Source organism: Balaenoptera musculus, chromosome 12 (genome assembly GCF_009873245.2).
Source record: "Balaenoptera musculus isolate JJ_BM4_2016_0621 chromosome 12, mBalMus1.pri.v3, whole genome shotgun sequence".
In the NCBI taxonomy this organism is placed as follows: Eukaryota; Metazoa; Chordata; class Mammalia; order Artiodactyla; family Balaenopteridae; genus Balaenoptera; species Balaenoptera musculus.
This window is the reverse complement of record NC_045796.1, coordinates 72,029,075-72,035,346: the sequence shown is the minus strand read 5'-3', so window position 1 is coordinate 72,035,346 and position 6,272 is coordinate 72,029,075.

The window sequence follows — 6,272 nt, the reverse complement described above, 5'->3', positions numbered from 1 at the left end:
TGCCTGGGTGCATCTGCTTCCCTTCCCGCTAGTGGCATCCAAATATACTTTCTCCTGCTTCTGGCTTCTTGGTGGCCAGATCAGTCTTCCCACTAGAGCGTGATACTGTTTAAAGTGGGCAGAAACTTTCCAGGCGATACACAGTTGAGGATGACTTTAAGGAACCCAATTTCCAGATCCTCAACTTCCATGTCTACTCTTTCGTAGCACTGATCTGCGTGAGAACTCACCTAGGATTAAGGTGTTCCCTTTAGCAATCAGCCTTCTCCCAGTTTACAAAGAAAGACACACCTCTCACTCAACTGAAATCTTACAAAATTGTAAAAATCTTCACAGTGCCAAGCAAAGAAAATATTCAAAATATTGATGTCAGTGCTAAGAAAGTGATTGATTATAATGACTGACTTGTAAGTCTGGTGGTTTTCAATTTTTTCCTTTCAGTAAAGTTGCAAAAGGACCTAATTGAGTTTAGATCATTAAAGCATTTTAATACTAGATCACTCTAGATGTATAATACTGAAAGAAAAAAATTTTTAAAAAACCATGGCCATATTGTTTACATAAGCTCCTTCTTCGTCTTATGATTTATGCAAAAAAGTGTTTCTTGGTGCTTAAATCTATAAAACCAAAACCTTGGAATAAAATTGATGTTGAATTTTATCTAATTTGGCAATGACTAATTGAAAAGGAACAACTAAATGAAAAAAGAGTTCCATGTGTTTCATTAAATGATGCATGTCTAATAAATGTTCATTTTTATGTTTATAAAAAATTGAGTGTATATTAATGTTGCTTTTGATCAGCTGTGTGCTAATTATAATAATAATCCAATATAGAATAAATGGTTTAATATTTAGAGCCTCATGTCATATAATACAAAAATATTTAAATTTAAATTTATATACACATTTTTGTTGCAAAGAAATATCGGATCCTCAATAGAAGACACTTAATCCTGAAAATATACTCCAGTAGGATGGGATTCTACAGGGGAAGTTGGATGGAAATACAGGTCAAAGGAGGGGGAAAAAAACAATGTAAAATTTCCAACTTGTTTGTGTATTTTTTACAACTTTTTTGAGGTATAATTTGTATATCGTAAAATGTACCCGTTGTAACAGTGCAACTGTGTGGTTTTTAGTAAATGTATACAGTAGTGCAGCATTCCCACATTCCCACTTCGGACCATCTCCATTATCCCAGAAATACCCTTGAGCCCACTGGCAGTCAATCTGCATATTCTAAAAATAGAAAACAATGGGTATCAAATAGCTATGTTATTTAGATTTCACTGAATACATTTAAAAGAGTGAAAATGTTGATATTTACAATGCACTGGAGATTGTATCTGATGTATCTGTATAAAACTATAATAAACAATTTCAGATATCAACCTAAGAATAAGAGAAGGGAGCTCCTAGCTAATAAAAAAATGTAAGGGTTACCCAAGCACAAATGACTGAAAACCAATAGCCTACCTCTTATCATTGATCATTAATTATATAATAGTTTACTCTGTAGTGTTTTCTTTCTATTTTATTTGATAAAATAGATAAAAGTCTGGTCAATTCTGTACTTGTTTGGTTGGTCGATTGAAGTAGTTTATTATATTACTGACTTTGGTCCAAACCGGGGGGTTCAAAATGCCTTTTTCTTTCAAAAAAGATGCTGTACCCTAGTCTGTATCACGGGAAGAGCAATAAACTACTTCTTCCTCATTTAGAATGACACAGGACAGATTTTCTAAGTCAGAAGACAATGTCATTATATTCTTGGATGACAGCTAATGTCATGTTTATGCTCTGAATCTTTGGCAATATTTCTGTTGACTTAGGCCCCCTAGGATTCTCTTGGGCTTTCTTTTTTTTGTCCCTTCATTTTTCTTTTGATCTGGTTATTCTGGTGGTAACAATTTTCATTCGATAAAACTCTTAGACTTTACTGCCACAAGGTAAACAATATACATTTACATTTTGTAGATGCAGTAAGACTCCAAATCTCATTTTTAAATTAAGTTCCATAAAAATGTTTTGTATATATATATATATATATATATACACACACACATACATATATTCTCATGGATATATATGTATGTCTAAAAAATAGATTTTAAAGGATAATCTTGGACTCCATCTTCACATATAACCTTCTCTAAGACCATGAAAGGATACACTATTTTTTTTTTAAATCAGGAATAAAACTTGCTTCTAATGCATAAAAATAAAAGGTGGGTTTGTTTTATTTCTCATTGACTTGCATACTCCATATTCTTAATAAAAAAAATAGAAAAGTCCCTCAATTACTAGAGATTAAAGTGTAAGGGTCTACATCAGCATGATAAAGGTTTCTAACTGTGATTAAGGTTCCAATCTCATGACATGTGAAATAACCTATGTAATTATATTCCCCTTAGTGCTACAGAAAAGTCCAAGTGACTGTAATACATGCTAACTTAATCTTAGCCACAGAAAATGTGTTTCTAATTTTGAAATTCGGCAATTTTTCAATAAAAGTTGTTGCACTTCGTCTGATCTATTCTCAAAATACGGAAGTGCTTGAAGCCCGACCACCTGCAATAACAGATTACTGCTCTCTAAAATATTACCATACACCTACAATGTGGAGGCACAAAGCTTTGCTAAAAAAGATCTTTGTTGTTTTTTCTAAAAGAAAGAAGTGATCCCAAAGTAAAGCTGGTTTTCAGCAGCCTCTCTGCTCCCAAATGTGACTGGCATCAAAGTCTAATGAAAACCTGTTTGCGGACACTGGATCCATTCCAAGGTACACCATTGGCATATTCTAGACCCCTTGGGACATGACTCATATAAAAAACACAGGGCTGTCATCGGACGGCTGGTGGCTCAAATAAATCAAATTTACTTTGAAAACTGAGGCATACCAAAATTTTATTAGGTGAAACTTGGGCATTTCTTATAGCCAACTTGCACATATATATTTTTATTACTTACAGCAGTTAAAAGGTATGCTACCAATCATATGCAAAACAAGAAAAGATTGCAGAGTACATTTTTTACTGGGTGGTAATAGGAACTACCTTTTTTTTAAAAAAAAAAAAAAAAGAGCAATTCCAAATAATAAGTTAATAATAGGTGGCATCAAAGAATTCAGCTCAGTGTTTACATAATTCATAAGCCCTCTGGTGCATATTTCTCCATTGCACCTCTATTTAGCAGACCCCATCACTAGTCTTAAAAACTGACTTTTACCCCAAAGTGATTTCTTGCTCACTAAAACTATCAACTGTACCACACTTCATGGGATGATGACAGATAGTGTTTATAATGTGCATTTATGAGAAACAGACATGAACATACTCAAGTTCTTGATGATCTAAAAAGGATTAAACTTTAAGCTTCAAAGACCTACTACTGCTTATACTCTAACCCGCACACTAAGTCAGTTTCAAATTCCGGATTAGGAAAGTTCAGTCTTCTCTATAGTTAACTTTTAGAAATTTCTTTATTTTTAAGTCTAATATGTTAGACCTTTTAAATATGTTGATCTGTCATCAAAGGCATAGCAGAAAACAGGCCCTTGCCCAGTGAATAGCATATTTGCAAATTAATATTCACTTTTTAAGGCCACATCTGTCACATTTCAAAAGTGGTGGCAGCTTATTTTCCTTCAGTGGCAACTCCTTCAAGAGTCTTACATGGTGAGGCATGTACTATTGTGTATATGTTTTAGTACACACACAAATTTTACCGGATAGTACATAGATTTCAATTGTCTTTGTCAATAGAGTTAAATATTTTGTCATATTGTAATTGGCCAGTCGTATCTCTTTTGACTGTTGCCTGCTTATGGTCTTTAGCTCATTTTTGGTTTTTTCTGTTGGTGTGTTTGTCTGACCTTACTGATTGGCAGTTGCTCTTAGAATATTAACCCTTTGTCAAAGATGTGGCAAATCTTTTTCCCAGCTTCATAATTTGCCTTTAATTTTATTTGTTTTTTTTTTCCCTAAACAGAATTTTAAAATAAATGATAAAGTCAAAGCTAGTAATCTGTTCAGAGGAAGAAGACTATTCAGGTTGAGGGAGAAAAAAAAGAAACAAACACAGGCAGCCGGGAGTGAGGCCAGTTCCTGCACGGCTGCTCTCAGCCACTGTTGTCTTCTCTTCCCATCACATTCCTGTCCTTCCAAAACCCTGAATTGCGCTCACTCCCGTAAAATACGCGTTACTGCGTCATTTGGCATGGATGGACTTACTGTCCTGTATTGCTCCTAGGATAATTCTTGTAATCATTCATGAATTCTCAACCAGATTGTAAGCAATTTGAGGACAGAAACACTTTGCTATATTTCTTTCCTAATTTTCGTACTTCTAGCACCATGCTCCGCAGGTAATAAGCCTTGAACAATTACTTGTTCATTGATTACAGATGTGTTTCCTCCCTTGCATTTCATGGCCAAATGACTCCATTTTTCCTTTCTCGAATATTTTGTGGAGGCTAAGTTTATGTATGAAAATCATTGAGCCATTTTAAATGAAGTGATTTCTGTTCTGACAAATTACTAGTCAAAGCTCTATTCAGAGTAAGTGACTTCCTTAAGTGATGGGTAAATTCAGTCAAAATAGTTGATTTGAGCCTTTGAGTTGACCCAGCTTGCTCTCAGTCAGTAAGAACACACTGTAACACATAGACAGTTGGGTTTCCCTGGATGCCTCCACTGCTTGCCAGTGAATTGTGGGGAATTCCTAGAATGATACTAAAATAGAGAAACTATACTGATGGTATAGCTGGTGGTCTTTCCTAGAATGATACTAAAATACAGAAGCTATTCAAGAATATATGTAAAAATATTTCTAGGAGATCTTTTAAAAATATGTATGATAATATAATTTTAATAGATTATTGTTTTAGTTTTGGGGTGAAACCCATTCTTTAAGACCAGTGATGGGGCCTGCTAAATGGAGGTGCAATGGAGAAATTTGCACCATAGGGCTTGTGAATTACAAAAACACTGGGTTGCATTCTTTGACATCACCTATTACTAACTTATTTGAAGTTCCTTTAAAAAAAAAGGTTCAATTAAAGCCATGCAAGCTAAGCCCATAAAGGAATGCAATTTTTACCAACCTAATTGCCAAAGAATGATTAAAAATTATAACACTTGAGGTTGTTAAAGATTGAGAGGTGGAAACATTTGTTCACAGATACTGGGAGGATAAATTGTATCAATTTTGGAAGGCACTTTGGCAATATGTATTAAAAGTCTTAAAATATATACTAATCTTTGACCCAGAAATTCTATTTGTAGGACATTTTCTTAAGGGAATAATTATGGATGTGTTCAAAGGCTTAAAGATAAGAAGGATTACAGCATTGTTTAAGACAACAAAAACTTGGAAATGATGCAAAGATCCAATAACAGAAGATAAAATAAAGTTTAAAATTAATGATAACTTATTAAATAATATTAGTGATATGGAAATATGTCCTGTACACTAAGATACAAAGTAGCTTACAAACACTATATGGAATACATTTCATATTTTAGTAAGTGTATACAGAAAATAAATTAGAGATACATTAATATGTAACCAGTGTAATAGTAATTCTCTGGGTGCTGGGAATACAGGTTACTTTTCTTTATTTCAGTGTTCTTTTAATTAAAAATATATATATATACTATTTTTTGTTATTTAAAGAAGTCTATTCATAAAACAAGCTGCAAAAAAGAGTTTGAGGCTAAAGTGGGTTGTACACATTTAAGGTGGTTTTCTTAGCCTGCAGTACCAATGGTTGCTATGGATCGCTTAGAAATTCTTCTGGATTTTCTAAAAATATGCATTTCCAACAGGGATTTATGATAATGTCCTTTTCTTTTCACCGTAGCTTCAGCAAGAGGCTGAATAATAATGTTATAGAGTTTAATAATGTTATAGAGTTTGGTTAATTTACTTTTTAAACCATCTTTTGCAATTTCTTTTTTAAAGGGCTGCATTTAAACTTGTTTCATCAAGGTGACAGCTAGCAGCTTAATTTTTGAAACTTCAAGTAATAGATATAAAAGTGAAACATTTAAAATATGTATAATTGTACAAAATTTTATCGGTGTTTATTGATAGATTTAAGAAACCTTTTCCTAAAATGTTCTTGTGTGTGGAGAGAAATGGGATCAGGAAGAAATTTGCTTCATGTTCTTCCTGTATGACTTATCTCAGGAGAATTTAAGGGGCAACACAAATCAAAATCTCCAAGTTCTAACCAGGCTTTGCTTCATGGCTTTAAAGACAACTCAT